This window comes from Crocuta crocuta, unplaced genomic scaffold (genome assembly GCF_008692635.1).
Source record: "Crocuta crocuta isolate KB4526 unplaced genomic scaffold, BGI_CrCroc_1.0 scaffold140, whole genome shotgun sequence".
Classification (NCBI taxonomy): Eukaryota; Metazoa; Chordata; class Mammalia; order Carnivora; family Hyaenidae; genus Crocuta; species Crocuta crocuta.
Window position 1 is genome coordinate 373,587 of NW_027527775.1, and position 17,749 is coordinate 391,335.

A 17,749-nucleotide genomic window follows, 5' to 3' on the forward strand; every position below is an offset into this window, starting at 1 on the left:
GGGGGGGGGGAATGGGACAAGCAAATAATATATTTCTAAAAGCCTTAACCTGTACTCAGCTATAGTCTTCTAACTATCACATCACATTTCTTTCCTTTTAGAAAAACCTCTGAGTAGAATTCCCATTCAGGCAGCTAACTTTGTCAGCCTCCAGATATCAGCTTAGCATGCTACCTTCTTTTTCTTTGGGTGGGGGAGGGAATTATTTTTTCCCAAATTTGTTGAGAAATAATTGATATATATTACTTTATAAAGTGCACAACATGATGGCTTTACCTGTATTGTGAAATTATTATCTCAACAGGTTTAGTTTCATCCATCATCTCTTTGAGATAGAACTAAAAAACAAAAAAAAACCCAGAAAACAATTTCTCCTTCTTATAAGAACACTTAGGATCTACTGTCTTAAAAACTTTCCTCTAGTCAGACAGCTGTATTAAGTACAATCATCATGCTGTACATTACATTCCTAGCATGTATTTGATTATCCCTCCCCCCACCTCCGACAGCCACAGGTCTGATCTAGTTTTTTTAATGAATTTGTCTTGTTTTAGTTTTTTATTAGATTCCACAAGTGAGATCATCCAGTGTTTGTCTTTCTCTGACTTAGGAGAATGTCTTCAAAATCCATCCACATTGTCACAAATAGTAGGACATTTCCTCATTATACACACACACACATATGTATATGTATATTAGGTTTTAAATTTTAATTCCAGAAGGCAGTGTTATATTAGTTTCAGGTGTACAATATAGTAATTCTATCATTATTACCCAGTGCTCTTTATGAAAAGTATACTCTTACTCGCTTCATTTATTTCACCTATTCCCCCTCTGTTATGCTATATTTTAAATGTGTACACTCAGTTAAAGTCATTTTTCAACATTATTTTTTTCAACATTTTTTTCATTTGAGGCATACCTCACAGAATACAAGGTTCTAAAAGATACACATATAAAACATTCCATCCAAGAAAAATAGAATGCACATTTCTTCAAGTACACACAGAAGAATTAAATCACATGAAAAGAGACATAACAAGTATTACAGATTTAAGATACATGAAGACTTATTTACCAACCTCAGAAGTGCACTGAACAGGCAGGGTTCTTTAGGAGAGAGTTTTCCAAGAACAAAGGATCTGGTGGGCATCATTTCTTCCTTCTAACCCCCCATGGTAGCTAGACACCTGCAGGAACCTGCACAAGCATCTTCCACCTAGCTTGCTAACACCACAAACCCTGACCCCACATTTTCCTGCAGATTTGCCCCAATCTCCCTCATCCCCCGTCCCCAGGAAGGAGTTCCTTCGAAGTAGCTTCTGTACCATCTCATCCTGCAAGCAGCCTTAGCCAGGACTGCCAGCACTCCAGAGTGATTCCTGCTTTGGGCAGAGGGAAAAATGACACACAGAAGGGCAACAGCAGTGCAGATAGAGTGCCCTGTCAGACACTGCATCTGTAGCCCAAACAGATTGTCTGGGGGCAGGTAAGTAATCTGACTTTCTGTACCACCTGCCAACAAAAACCTCTCAAGGAATAGAATAGGGAGAATAGCTCTGCAATTTGGGGGTCATTGCATATTCCATAAATTGGGGGTGGGGTATTGTTTGCCTATAGGACCATCCCACCAATGAAAACCTCTCAGGACACAGCATAGGGAGAGAGAAAGTCCTGTGGTTTGGTATTATCACAGCCCCAGGAAATGTACTAAGGGGCAGGAATCCAATCTAAATGCTGATACTGCTCAACCCGTAAGTCCATGGTGGCTGCAGACTGGGTCCTTAAAAGCCCTGGGACCAAACCCTGCCCACAACAGGTAAAGTAGGCCATTGCAGCTGATTGGACTGAAGGCAGACAAGACTCAGCCAGGAAAGTAAGGCACATGCAACCCATGTATGACACATCTATAAAGTGTCTTGGTTCAGATGAACAGAAGACATTGCACTACAAGGCACCCCAGGAACACTTCTTCAGAAGGCCACTACTTTCAAGATCAGGAGACGTAGTTGATTTCCTAATACATGGAAACACTCAAAGTTTTACAAAATGAGGAGACAGGAATATTCCCCAAATCAAAGAACAGGACAAAATCAAGAAAGAGAGCTAAATGAAAGAGTAATAAGCAATATGCCTGATAAAGAAATCAAAGTAATAGTCATAAAAATACTCACTGGACTGGAGAAAACAGTGGACAATCTCAGTGAGACCTTTAATAAAGAGATGGAAAATGTGAAAAAGAACCTGTCCAGGTTGAAGAACTCAAAAACTGAAATTAAAAATAAGTTAGAAACAATCAAGAGCAGATTAGAGAACACAGAAGAATGGGACAGCAAGCTGGAAGACAGAGTAATGGAAAGCAACCAAGCTGAACAACAAAAAAGAAAATAATAAAAAAAAAAGACAGTATCAACCACATCATCAAGCATTATAAAAGTTGCATAATAGGGATCCCAGAAGAAGAGTGAAAATTGGGCACAGAAAAACTATTTGAAGAAATAATAGCTGAAAACTCCCTTAATCTGAGTAAGACAGATACCTAGATCTAGGAGGCACAGAGGTCCACATCAGTATATAATAACTAAAATGGTGAAGTGTAGTGATAGGGAATTTTAAAATAAAAGAACATAGTTACATACAAGGGAAATTCCATGAGTCTGTCACTTGATTTTTCAGCAGAAGCTCTGTAGGCCAGAAGCAAGTGGCATGATAGATTCAAAGTGCAAAAAGGAAAAAAGTCTGCAAACAAGAACGCCCACACATTTAGACTGTCATTCAGAATAGAAAGAGATCAAGTTTCCCAGACAAAAGTTAAAAGAGTTAATCACCATTAAACCAGCCTTACAAGAAATGTTAAGTGAATTCTTTCAGTAAAAATGATGGCCCTAAACAGAAGTAAGGAAATTAAGAAAGGAAAAACATTCACAGGTAATTACAAACGTAATAAAAGAGGTAGGTTAATCACTTGTAAAACCAGTACAGAAGTTAAACCACAAAGCAGTAAAATCAATTATATAAATCGGGATTCACAGAATAAAATGATGTTATATTTTACATCATTTAGGGGAGTAAAAAATTTAGTGCATTTAGAATGGATTCAGACACTATCAACTTAATATAGACTGCAGTATTCCCAAGATGTTATATGTGAGTCTCAATGGCAACCACAAATCAAAAAGCTGTAATAGATACACAAAAAAGAAATAGAAAGAAATACAATTATATCATGAAAGCAAACTATCAAATCATAAAGGATGAGAGTAAGAAAAGAAAGGAACTAAAAGAAATAGAAAAACCACCATAAATCAAGTTAAAAAAATGGAAATAAGCATATACCTATCAATAATTACTTTGAATGCAAATGGATTAAATGCTCCATGGAAAAACACAGGATGCCTGAATGGGAGAAAAAAAGCAAGACCGATCAATATACTGCCTAGAAGAAGGTCACTCCAGACCTAAAGACATAGGCAGATTGGAAGTGAAAGGCAGAATACATTTAACATGAAAATGGAAGCAAAATAAAAAAACTGGGGTAGAACTACTTCCATCAAACAAAATAGAATTTAAAACAAAGAGTGTAACAATAGAGAAAGAAACGGCATAATGATAAAGGGAACAATCTAACACGAGGATATAACAATTGTAGATATTTATGGATCCTGTATGGGAGTGTCTTAACACATGAAACAACTATTAACAAACATACAGGAAGAAATTGTCAGTAATACAATAACAGTAGTATATTGTAATACCCCACTATCAATGGATAGATCATCCAGATAGAAAATAAAGCAACAATGGTTTTGAATGATACACTGGGCTAGATGGACCTAACAAATATATTCAGAACTGTTCAAAAATAGTAGACTACACATTTTTTTCAAGTGTGCATGGAACATTTTCCAGAATCAACCACATGTTAGGTCACAGAACAAGTCTCAACAGATTCAAAAAGGCTGAAATCATACCATATGTATTTTTAGACTAGAACACAGTGAAATTAGAAATCAATCACAACAGGGGCACCTGGGTAGCTGAGTTCAGGTCATAATCTCACAGTTTGTGAGTCTGAGCCCTGTATAGAGCTCTATGCTGGCAGCTCAGAGCCTAGATCCTGCTTTGGATTCTGTGTGTCTCTTTCTGTCCCTCCTCTGATTGTGCTCTGTCTCTCAAGAATAAATAAACATTAAAAAAAAAAAAAAAAGGAGGATGGTCAAAAAAAATCACAAAAAAATCTGCAAGGAACATAAATACATGGAGACTAAATAACTTGCTATTAAATAATGAATGGATTAACCAAGAAATCAAAGAGGAAATCAAAGAATACATTGGCATAAATGAAAAAGACAAAGTTCTAAAATCTTTGAGACGCAGAAAAAACTATTCTAAAACTTATACAGAGAAGAAAAAAAACATAACCCAAAGCCAGTAGAAAGAAGGGAATAATAATAATCAGAGCAGAAATAGATGAAATGGAGACTAAAACGCAATAAAATAGATCAGTGAAACCAGGAGCAGTTTCTTTAAAAAGATCAATATTGAGAAAACTTTAGTCAGACTCAACAAAAAAAGAAGAGTGAGGATCCAAATTAAAAAATCAGAAATAAAGGAGGATAAATAAACTGACACCACAGAAATCCAAAGATTATTAAGAGAATACTAGGAAAGAAGTATAAGCCAAGAAATTGGACTATCTAAAACATGTGGATAAATTTCTAGACATATATAATCTTCCAAAACTGAACCTGGAAAAAATAAAAATGTGAACAAACTAATTACTAGCAATGAAAAACTCCCAACAAACAATAGTCCAAGACCAGACAGTTTCACAGGTTAATTCCCCCAAATATTTGAAGAAGAGTTAGTAACTATTCTTCTCAAACTACCCCCCCCCCCCCAAAAAAAAAGAGGATGGAAAGCTTCCTAATCCATTCTGTGAGGTCAGCATTACCCCAATGCCAAAACCAGGTAAAGACACTACAAAAACAAACAAAAAAACTACAAACCACTATGTCTGATGAACATAGATGCAAAAATCTTTGACAAAATATTAGGAAACCCAATCCAAAAGTATTTTAAAAAATCATTTACCATGATCAAGTGGCATTTATTTCAGAGATACAAAGGTGGTTCAATATTGCAGATAAATCAACATGATACATCACATTAAGAAGAGGAAGGATAGAAGCACCTGGGTGGCTCAGTCAGTTAAGTGTCCAACTTTTGCTCAGGTCATGATCTCATGGTTCTTGGATTAGAGCCCTGCATCAGGCTCGGTGGACAGCTTGGAGCCTGGAGCCTGTTTCAGATTCTGTATCTCCTTCTCTCTCTGCCTCTCCCTTTCTCTCTCTCTCTCTCTAAAATAAAAATTTAAAAAAAAAAAAGAGGAAGGATGAAAACCACGTGATCATCCCAATAGATACAGAGCAAACATTTGACAAAGTACAATACCCATTCATGGAAGAACTCTCAACAAAGTATGTTTGAAGAGAATATACCTCAAAATAATAGAGACAACTTATGAAAGACCCATAGCTAATATTAGGCCCAGTGGTAAAAAAACTGAAAGACAATGAAGTTCACTCTTAGCAGTTTTATTCAACATAGTACTGGAAGTCCTAGCCACAACAATCAGACAAGAAAAAAAAAATCATCCAGATTCATAAGGAAAAAATAAAACTTTCACTATTTGCAGATGACATTACACTTTATGTATTAAATCCTAAAGATGCCACCGGGGCGCCTGGGTGGCTTAGTCGGTTAAGCGTCTGACTTTCACTTAGGTCATGATCTCACGGTTCGTGGGTTCGAGCCCCGTGTCGGGCTCTGTGCTGACTGCCAGCTCAGAGCCTGGAGCCTATTTCAGAGTCTGTATCTCCCTCTCTCTCTGACCCTCCCCTGCTCACGCTGTGTTTCTCTCTCTCTCCTAGAAATAAATAAAACATTAAAAAAAAAATCCTAAAGATGCCACCAACATGCTCATCAGTTAAAAAATAATATGTTGTATTTTTATACACTGATAACAAAGTAGCAGAAAGAGAAATTAGGAAAACAATCCCACTTTCTCTCACAACAAAAAGAAGAAATACAAACTTAAGTATAAAATTAACCAAAAGGGTGAAAGACCTGTACTCTGAAAACTATGAAACACTGATGAAAGAAATTATAGGTGACAAAAAGAAATGGAAAGATATTTCATGCTCATGAATTGGAAGAACCAATATTGTTAAAATATCCATACTACCTATTGCAATCTTGGATTTAATGCCATTTTTATCAAAGTACCAAAAATATTTTTAACAGAAGTAGAACAAATATCCTAAAATTTGTATGGAACCATAAAAGACAAACAGCCAAAGCAGTCTTGATAAAGAAGACTATAACTGGCACTATCACAACCCCAGGTTTCAAGATACACTACAAAACTGTAGCAGTCAAAACAATATAGCAATAGCAGAAAAGAGACATGTACATATCAGTAAAACAGAATAGACAGCCCAGAAATAAACCCACACTTATATGGTTATTTAATCTGTGACAAAGGAGGTAAGAATATACAATGGAAGAAAGACAGCTGTTCAACAAATGGTGTTGAGAAAACTGGACAGCTACATGTAAAAGAATGAAATTTGACCTAAATGTGAGACCTGAAACCAAAAAACTCCTAGAAAAAAAAAACATAAGCAGTCATTTCTTTGAGATCAGCCATAGAAACATTCTTAAAAGATACATCTCTTCTGGCAAGGGAAACAGAAAGCAAAATTAAAATATGGACAACACCAAAATAAAATGCTTTTGCACAAGGAAGGAAATCATTAACAAAATGAAAAAGCAATCTACTGAATAGAAGAAATTTACAAATGATATATCCTATAAGGGGTTATTACACAAAATAAACAACTTTTATAAGTCAACACACATACACACAAAATAATCCAATAGGCAGAGGACCTGTATAGACATTTTTCCAAAGAGACATACAGATCTCCAACAGACACATGAAACGATGCTCAACCTCACTAATTATAAGGGTAGTGAAAATCAGAACAATGAGTTACCTGTCACCTCACATCTGTCAGAATGGCTAAAATAAAAAACACAAGGTATAGCCATCCTGGGTGAGGATGTGAAGAAAATGTATCTCTTGTGCACTGATGGTGGAAATGCAAATTTATGTTGCCACTGTAGGAAACAGTATGAAGACTCCTCAAAAAATTAAAAATAGAATTACTACACAATCCATTAATTCCACTACTATTTATACCCTAAGAAAATGAAAATATTAATTCAAAAAATCACCCCTATTTTTATTGTAGCATTATTTACAATAGCCAAATATAGACACAATCCAAATGTACTTTAATAGATGAATGGATAAAGAAGTGGTTATATATAAAATGGGAAGAATGAAATCATGTCAATTGCAACAACATGGCTGGATATAGAAAGTATAATGCTAAGTGAAATAAGTCAGTCAGAGAAAGACAAACACTGTATGATTTCAATGATAATGGGTAAGTTAAGAAGCAAAACAAATGAATAAGAAAATAGAGGCAAAGAAAAAAATGAACATAGTGAGGAAACTGCTGGTTACCAGAGACTAAGTGAATTGGGATGGGTGAGATAAAGGGGATTAAGAGGCACAAACTTCCTGTTACAGAATAAGTCAGCGAGATAAAAAGATAGCACAGGGAATGTAGTCAATAAGATTATAAAAATATACTTTGGTGACAGATGATGATTACACTTGCTGTGGTGAGCAATGAGTAATGTATAGAATTGTTGAATCATTATATCATACATTGGAGACTCCTAACACTATATGTTAATTACACTTGTATAAAAAGATTTTAAATCAGTATTAATGTAAGGATAGTGTGCTACAGTAGATATAAAGATTGGAAATGTCATAAAAAATCAATATGGATATGTTAGTTACTTGTTATATTTTTTTAGAAAATCTGGTTTTAATCATTCTGTGGTTGTTTTCATTTTATTAAAATATTAGAGTCATCTTGCCAATGTCCACAAAAATCCTGCTATTTTAATTGGAACTGCATTAAATCTACAGATGAATTTGAGTAAAAATATCATAATAACACTGCTTTTTCAAAGTCGAACAAGGACATACCTCATCAAGTTATTTACCACTTTACATTCTCTTAGTCATATGTGTAGCTTCCACTTTGAAAATTTTTCCACACCTTTTGTTGAATTTATCTATAACATAAATTTTTGATGCTCTTAATACAAGGTATGTTTAACTTTTTTGTTTTCTAATTATTTTTCACTCATATATTTAAATGCGATAGATTTTTGTACATTGGGAATGTGTCTTACAGTCTTGCTATTGCTACATTCACTCATTACTTTTAATAGGCTTTTTCTAGATTTCTTAGAACTTTTTATGTGCAGGAAGAAAAAAGTAAATGGAAAATCAAACCACCTACTGAGAGACAATGATTTTAACATGTATCTGACACAGGACTTATATCCAAAAGATATAAAGCATTTTTACAACTACTTCACCACCACCACCACCACCACCACAATAGTAATAAAAAGAACACTTGCAAATAGGCTAATGTTTGAAACAGATGCATAATGATGTAAGATATATGAACCACAAGCAGATGAAAAGCTGTTCAACATTATTAGTTATCAGAGAAATGCAAATTAAAATCTCAGAGCTATCAGTACACACACTACATTGACTAAAATCAAAAATCCTAAAAAATCTCAAGATTTTTCAAGGTTGGGGAGTTGTCAGAATTCTTACATGTTGCTGATGAATTTGTAAATCATATAGCCAATTGGAGAGCTCTTTAGCAATTCCATAATCTTAACCCAAAGAAATGCAAATGCATGCCCACTAAAATACTTATATAGAAGCGCTCACAGTGGCTTTATTCATGGTAGCCCCAAGTAGGAGACAACCCAGTGTCCATCAGGCCATGAACATGACAAACAAATCATGATATGTGCATACAACAAAATAAAAGGGACAAAGTACTTTTGTTTCAAATGTCTTTTCTAAGAAGATGGATTTTTTACAATTCAGTAAAACAGTGTTTGCTAGAAAAATGAACATTCAGTATGTTTATTTCAATGTTTGGTATAATAGTCATTTTGAATTATATGTTTTGGTGGTATTTAAGAACACTGACTTTTTTTTTAACTTTTAAAAAAATGTTTATTTATTTTTGAGAGAGAGAAAGACAGAGACAGAGTGCAAGCTGGGGAGGGGCAGAGAGAGAGGGAAACAGAGAATCTGAGGCAGGCTCCAGGCTCTGAGCTGTCAGCACAGGGCCCGACATGGAGCTTGAACCCGTGAACTATGAGATCATGACCTGAGCTGAAGTCAGAAACTTAACCAACCAAGTCACCCAGGCATCCTCCAAAAACAGACTCTTGAGGCAGACTGCTTAGATTTGAATCTTGCTTTTCTCTTATGGATAAAAATTTTCTCTCTCACTGCCTAAGATTTGTACCTATAAAATGATTATAATAATAATAGTTGCCGCAAAAGATTATTGCATTAAATTAATTGGTATGGTTAAGCAGGTTTCAAACATTAGCAAATCAAAGTATTGTTTAAGGCTAGGTTTTAAGTATTATTAAACTTTCTGTATGTCCTGGTTTTCATGTTTCTTGTGTCCATATATTCTTTCTCTGGATCCTTATGAAGTGATTAAAGTTTTTAACTTTTGGCTCCTTAACTGTTAGGACCCTATGTCTTGCATTATAATGTTTTAATAGTTAGATTTACAAGTTGAGCTTGTATATATAAATTCTAAAGTTAATAAATATCTTTACTGGGGCACCTGGGTGGCTCAGTCACTTAAGCCTCCTACTTCGGCTCAAGTCATCATCTTATGGTCCATGGGTTCGAGCCCTGCATCAGGCTCTGTGCTGACAGCTGGGAGCCTGGAGCCTGCTTCAGATTCTGTGTCTCTCTCTGCTCCTCCCCATTTATGCTCTGTATCTGTCTCTCAAAAATAAAAAGTTAAAAATATTTAAAAATAATATCTTTACTTCTCCTTAAAGTCAAAGACTGTGAAGTCTTATTTCCCATCACCCTTAGAGCACTTTTATAGTTGTCAAATTTTTTAAAATTTCTAGTTTGTGTTAGAACCTGCAAATAAACATTATAAGATTTTATTAAAAATAATTTATCCTTCTGTTCCTTATTCTCCCGTCTTTGATTGGTTTTAGACCTGGTACTTTTCTTCCTCTATGTAAATTCAAGTTTCTATTTGGTATAATTTTTCTTGATCTCCAAGAGCTTTTTCACTGTTCTTTTACTGCAAGTCTACTAGTGACAAATTATTTCAGCCTTTGTTCCTGAAAAAATCTCTACTTCACCATCATTTTTGAAGGATGGTTTTTCTGTTTGCTAGTTATATAGTTCCAGGTTGACTTTTTTTTTTTTAATGTTTTTTCATTATCTTTTGTCTGGCTTTATTTCTGTTGAAAAGTCTCAGTCTTTGTTCCTCTGTGGGTAATTTGTCTTTTTTTTTTTCTCCAGGAACTTTAAAGTTTTTCTCTTTATCACTCATTTACAAAAATTTCAGTTTGTGATGAATTATGGTATTTTTTGTTGGTTTGTCCTGACTTTAGTTTGCCGAGTTTGTTGAATTAGGGAGTTTATGATTTTCATTTAACCAATGAAAGATTTAGTCATTATTTGGTAAATATTTTTCTTCCTTTGCAACTTCCCTCTGGGATCCCACTGACATGTGTGTTATATGATTTCTGTTTTCTCCCTAGTCTCTGAGTGGCTGTTTTCAGTCTCCCCCCATCACATGATTCATTTTTAATAGTTCCTATTGTGATATCTTCACATTTATTGTTTTTTCCATAGTTTTTAATTTGTTTTAAACCTACTTAGTAAATGTTTCAAATTAGATACTATATTCTTTAGCTTTAGAAGTTGCATTTGGTTCTTTTTTTTAATAGCTTCCTTTATTTTTTTTTTTTCACTTACCGTGTTTTAAATTCTTAGAGAACATTTGAAATACCTATCTTAAGGCTCTTATCCACCATCTCTGTTTTTTCCACATCTGTTTCTATTGACTGATTTTATCCTAGTTATGTCATATTTTTTTACCTGCCTAGCAATTTTGATTGAATGCTATGATTTATTAATGTTCTACTACTGAGTGTCGGAATTTTGTTACCTTTCTTTAAAGTGTTGACATTATTTTAGCAACTATTTAAATTACATGTAGATCAGCTTTATCATTTGAAAGCTAGTTTTCAAATTTTCTTAGGTTTAGATTTTCACCCCTAGTATTCCATTCTTTCCATCAATAATTATGGTAAGTTACATGGCAGAGAGGCTTTGCAGATGTAATTAATGTTATTAATCAGTTGACCTTTAGATAGTAAGATTATCTTAGATATTCCAGGTGACCTTGAACTAATCAGATGAGCCTTTAAAAGATGAAGCAGAAAGGAAAGTAAGAAAGATTATAAGTACAAGAAAGATTGAATATGCCATTATTGGCTTTGAATATGAAGGAGGCCACAAGCTGAGGAATGTGAGAAGCCTCCAGAACCTGAGAATAATCCCCATCTAATAGCACAGAAGCAGAGACCTCCTGCCTATAAAATGGAACTGAATCTGCTAACAATCTAAATGAGCCTTGAAACAGATTTTTTCCCAGAAGCTCCAGACAAGAGTGCAGATAAGTGGGCACCCTTGTGAGACCATAAGCGGAGAACCCAGTTAACACACACTATGCCCCAACTTGTGATCCATAGAAACTATAAGAAATGGACATTGCATTATTCAGTTAAGTTTGTGGTAATATATTATGGCAGCAATAGAAAACTAATATATAGCCTCAGGGACAACTAATTTCAACATGTTTTGTGAATCTTTTACTGTCGCCATGATATAAACAACACACCTACTCATATGCACATGCACACATATATGTAATCTCAGAGCTCTCAATCTGTGGTCGTTTAGATAAGCTCTTTCTCTGCTTTTAGTGCCTTTGATTATCAGCATTCTCACTGAGCCTTGCCATTAGTTTGTATCATGTTATGTTAATCCTCTCTATTGTATGTCACCCTCAGCATTTTGTTTTACTCTTTTTCTCTTCCCCACTTCTTTCTCTTTCTGTGTGTGTGATGCTTCTCACAGTCCCTTGGTTTACTCTTAATCCAATAACATAATTATATACACAGTTAATTAAACAACACGTGTATATTTTTCTTCTCAGTCAAGAAAACACATTGCATTACATGAGGTGTTTATATTTTCATTGCATACGGACTGCAGAGTGGCATGTGGATGCCTTTCTAATGTTGGATAACTTAACAGAAAAAATCACTTACTAGTGGTGCATGACACTTGAGATTGAAGAAAATTTGGCTTCTGAGAAACTGAATTATTACCGTATTTGGTTTTGAGAATTAGATTTGATATGGTTTTACTTTATTACCATCAAGAGAAAGGTTATATTAACACCAACACTCATAATTTAAATGTGGTTTTAAGTGCTTTGTTGACAGAGGGATTATAATGCATCAGTCTGCATGTTTATGTGAATTGAAAATTTTATGTTTTCCTTTTTTTTCTATGTAGCTTGCTCCATCTTGTAATGATGAATACAAGCTGTAAGTTTAAGAGTCACTATAGATGTCATTCTCTTGTTTACATCCAAGTACTGGTTCATCCCTGAGAAAGTTCATGTTTTCTGGTATCTTTACTATTGACCCGAAAGTGGCGAAATAGATTTGATTATTAAGAACTATATATTAGCTGCTATACCAAAAAAAAAAAAAAAAAAGGCAAAACTTTTAACTATATACACTTTTCAGAGGTCTAACTTGCCCTTTGGAGGAAGATGTTTCTCCTATCCCTGGCATTTGCTGTGAAGAGCTGCCTTTCAAGAGCACCTTGAGTGCTCTCAGAACAGATTTGCTCATTTTTGGATCCTTACATTGGCACAGTCCTTCATGAAGAGAAGGTCCTCAGGAAATTGTTCTGAATAAACCTTTTAGGCATTTGCACTCATTTGTTGTTTAGAGGATAATTTTGAAACTGTTGAGTAAATTTGGCAAACAGGAACATTTTGACATTTTAACAGAATCTGATCTGCAGATTCCGTTGACACCTGGAAATAACTGTCACTACGTGTGTGTGTGTGTGTGTGTGTGTGTGTGTGTGTGTGTGTGTGTTAGGAGGAACAACACCTTTGTTTCCACAAAATGAAACTTTGAACTCTAATACAATCAATGTATGATTGAAGTTTATGCTTCTTAAAAACACTGATTTATTTGAAACCTGTTTTAGTTTGGCTAGGGTTTGTAGTTGGAGCAATCATTAACTAATGTAGTGCAAAAGAGCTTATAAAATATAACTCTATGAAATAAAATATTTTTATTAAAGCTAGATGAAGTCAAAGACATTTGGTGTTTTCATTCTCCAAAGAAAGGACCTGAAATGTAGTCTCTTAAGTTATCAAAAAAGCCTATTTTAATACAGTTTGGAAATATTTTATCTACCCAATATTTATTCTTTTATGAGACTAGTTCTACAGAGAGTCATCTTCTTTTATGAAAATAACTCAGCAAAAGTCATTTTTCTTTCCTGTTGACATTTAAATCTTAGTATCCACATCTTTATTGAGTTACATTTAGCTGGTCGTGTTTATGAAGCTAATCTGTAAGGTTAAAAACAAGAAGAGAATATATGCATAGTATTTAAAAGATAGCACTAACAAAATCACTGATATATTTAAAAAATAGCGTATAACAATGCTAAATAGCTTACTATACTCTAAACATTTCAAATGTATTATTAGTTAAAAAGTAAATCTATTAATGTTTTTCCCAGAAATTCATTATTGCATTGGATTCCTCTAATCTGAGCATAGTTTAGATGTATTATTAAGATACTGGGTGAGAAAATTCTCAGTAGTTATTTAATTTATTCTAATTAATAAATGCCTATATTCTAAATGTGTTCGTTGATAAGGCTCCCCAGGCTCTGATTCAGTAATTTCATCCAACAATAATATATCAAATGACTACTGTATGTCAAGCCCTGTTCTGAATATTGAGGAAACAATAAAACATTCAAATTCATACCCTCAAGCTATATTGTAGGAAAGGATATAGGCAATGTACAATGTACAGACATATAGTAATGTCAGGTAATCATAACTTTGAAAAGAACAGTCAACAAACATATGGGATAGACACAGGCAAGTAGAGAGACATGGGCGTGGCCAGGGAAGAACTGTCTAAGGAGGTACTATTTGAGTAGACACTAGAAGTGCCAGGACAGAGCCTGCAGACTCCTGAAGAGGGAGGGTCCAGGGGAGGAGCAGCAGTTTGTCAGGCAAGATGGTGTGTCTGAGGATGAGGGAAGAGGCCCGCATGGCTAATGTGGAGGGAGAACATGGGAAGGAAGAGGGAAATGAGGTCAGCAAGGAAGCCAGTCATTTTTAAGTCATATTTTCTATATATAGAGTGAGGTTCCAAAACTTTTAAAGAAATTAAGTCATGTTCTCATTTCAAACCCATCAGCAGTCTTCACTGCTCTCAGCTAAAGACCCAGTGACCACAGCACATAGAGCTGTTCTTTTCATTAGCTTTACTTTACTACAGCTTCCTGATCCAGCCTCTCCCTTTTCCTTTCATTCAGTATTGCAGATATACCAAACCAATTATACCTTCAAATGTGGGCTTTCTTAGTTCAGAATGTTCTACTTTTCCTCTTATTTTTACACACTGTTTATCATCTTCTTATGAGAAGCTTCTCTAATTTCCCAAGTCTAAGTTAGATGCCCTCGTATGGTGCCCTAAGCCATGAGCACTCACCTATTATAGAAGTATCACACTGTCTTGTAATTGCCTATTGACTTATATATTTCCTCCATTGTACAATAGGTACCCTAAAGCCAGAGACTTTTTCCCTATAATTTTATCCTCAGGACATAGTATAGTACAAGGTTCATACTAGGAGCTTGATAAATGATAGAACATTACATGAATAAATGAAAATTATTACACAGCAGAGAATAAAGTTTCTACAGAAACTATGTAGAATGAAAAGAGCACAAGGTTTGGGGAGTGCCACTATTTAAGGAATGAAGAGGAACAAAAAACATGAGGAAAAATACAAAAGGAATGGCCATAAAGATGCAAGGAGAATGTGCAGTGTACTGAATCACAGTGGTCCAAGAAAAATAGAATTTTGAGAAATGGATGATAATGTCAAACGGATATAAAAGTCAAGAATAATGACTGTAAAATGTCTAATAGATTTGGCAATTAAAAAGATATTGATGATTTTATGAGAGCAGTTTCAGTATGTTCATGGATCCAGAAGCCAAACGATAGAGTAATAGTATAGTAAATGGGACAGAAGGATTTGATGACAGCACAGCTTTGCTATAACATGGAAGGAAACAATTTGTGTTCTGTGTTATCCTACCCACCACCTTCTACAGATGATGAATTCTGGGAACTAAGCAATGTTTAATTCCCTGAGTGGCTAGGTCATGACTCTTTAACATCACTGAAAATGATGATGGATGTTGCAAATTTGGATGAGCCTGCAGAAGAGACAAGAGAAAGAAAGAAATGTAGAAAAACTCTGGAGAGGGAGAGTTCTCAAGTCAGAGTGCTTTGAAAGATTAGATCAAACGAAGGTTCACTGGGGTGATGGGTGGCACTTTGATACTGGAACAGAGAGATTGAGAAGAGATACCTACCCATGGTGGCTGTGAAACTCCACTTCACAGGCTTAGAGTTACTGACCTAGAGGCTGGCTCATGAGCTTTGAAATCCATCTTGTATTTGGGCTGTGAATGCACATGCCATGGGCTGCTCTCAGCCAGTGCCTGAGGGCAGCAGGGATGCTAACTAGCCTCTTCCAGGGAGGCATGAGCTCACCATGGCCACCTTTGGCTCATGTCTCCCTAGTGGCCTTGATGCAATTTGTTGAGGCTGGACGACTGCCTCAGATGCTTTCCATAGTCTTCTCTGAGCCCTTTACCATTTTCTTTCATTTTTACCCAAAATCCTTGCATATTTAATCATGCATTAATGGCTGCTTTTCAGAGGACTCAGACTAACAGGAGAATTGCTATGCTGTTTGTGACACTGCCTCTCCCATTTGTGTTTCTTCCAAATATACTTAATATAGTGTCAATTTCTCACTGAAGCTCACTGAAACAGGTTCTTTGTGCAGGGAGGGATAAAGTGAAATGATGACAACGGTTTGGGAATGCCATAGGTTAAGGATAGAAGCTGCTCACAGCACAGAGTCACATGTAGATTACGCAGTGATATGAAGTCCCTCACAGAAGTAAAACTAGGAGTATCAAGGTGAAGCTTCTTAATGCTGAAGATGCAGTTATGTCATCCTGGAATCTTATTTTACATCTCGAAAGAAAAGATGTGTTCCTGATGGCAAAATATCCACAAAGTAGAAGGAATATAATAACATAGTAATAAAACAAAATAATACTGTATAGGGTATAGCTTCAAATATTCAAAGGATATATGAGCCACAGGGCACTTTTGTGACCGCTTACTATCATCTCCTAATTATAAATATAGGAAATGGACAGCAAGTATATGACTTGCTCAAGGTGTTGCAGACTGCAGTCAACGAGCCAGAAACAGAAGCCATTTCTGCTCCTGTATCTGGCAGACAACTGTGGTCTGGTGCTCTTTGGAACACACTAGTAAGAGAAACTGTAGCCCACTGAGATTCCACAAGATCAAATATACAAACAGAAATACGAGTAGATCTAGACATAAAGAACTACATTCACATATATTTCCCTTTTAGATAATAGTATACATTGTTAATTGAAGGATAACTATATGCCTTGCCCTTACTATACATGGACTCAGGGATTCCTCAAAAAACTTAGAAGAGGTAAATAATCTTCTATAAAAATGAATCACCCAAGGTTACATGGTACCCAAGGTTATACAGCTAAGCCCATTTCCTCCTAAATTCAAATTGGGGACTGGCTAATGAACCTGAGGTATCTTTTGAACTTATTAATTTGCTATCTGAAAGCCTTTCTAAATTGACTTTAGATACTTATGCATACTTATTTTTTCATATAATTTATCACAGGAAAAAAGTAACAGATGCATTTAATGGATTTGAAAACATTTAAACAGGTGGACCTCAAAATATATGAAATGACCATATTGCTATTGTTTACTCTAGTTTCCCTTTTTTTCTGTTTTTTTTCCCCCAAAAAACCCAAGCGTCAAACCCTATGAAAACTTAAAACAAAGTGGGATTTGTTTTATTATGTGCCTTAATATAAACAATTTCTTAAAGGGTTGATTTATGCAGTGACGAAAATACTAATTCTAAACAATAAAAGCAGCTGTTACAAACTGGACAAGATCTGGGAACGTACTGGACTGTCTTGCAAATAAGCCTCTTTTGTTCAAGTACAAAAATTAGACTCAAAACTTCATTTTAATATACATTTCTGACTTGAGCATTGCTATTAAATATTAATACCTTTGTCTAACAGTGTTAGTTTTCTTTCTGCAACTCTCCTGATTATATGTTTTATTGAAGCATTTCACTGTTATCAAGAGAAGAAAGAGTGCAATAAACCATGTTTTCAGAAATGCATGGCCACAGGCCAAAAAGTTAAGTAAACTAATGTTTTCCCCCTCTTTCTTTGTGCTATGCTATAGCCTTCCTTAATTTTAAAACTCTACTGTTCTTACTTTTACAATT

At 35.1% G+C, this 17,749-nt stretch overlaps 1 long non-coding RNA gene across 1 annotated transcript in view; it reads right to left on the reverse strand.

Moving 5' to 3' along the window:
* Positions 1-340, reverse strand: part of LOC144238491 (uncharacterized) — a 49,968-nt gene extending 49,628 nt beyond the window's left edge. Inside the window, exon 1 of the long non-coding RNA XR_013337148.1 lies at positions 277-340. This is a non-coding gene — a long non-coding RNA (uncharacterized LOC144238491). The remainder of the gene's footprint in view (positions 1-276) is intronic.
* Between the last annotated feature and the right edge of the window lie 17,409 nt (positions 341-17,749).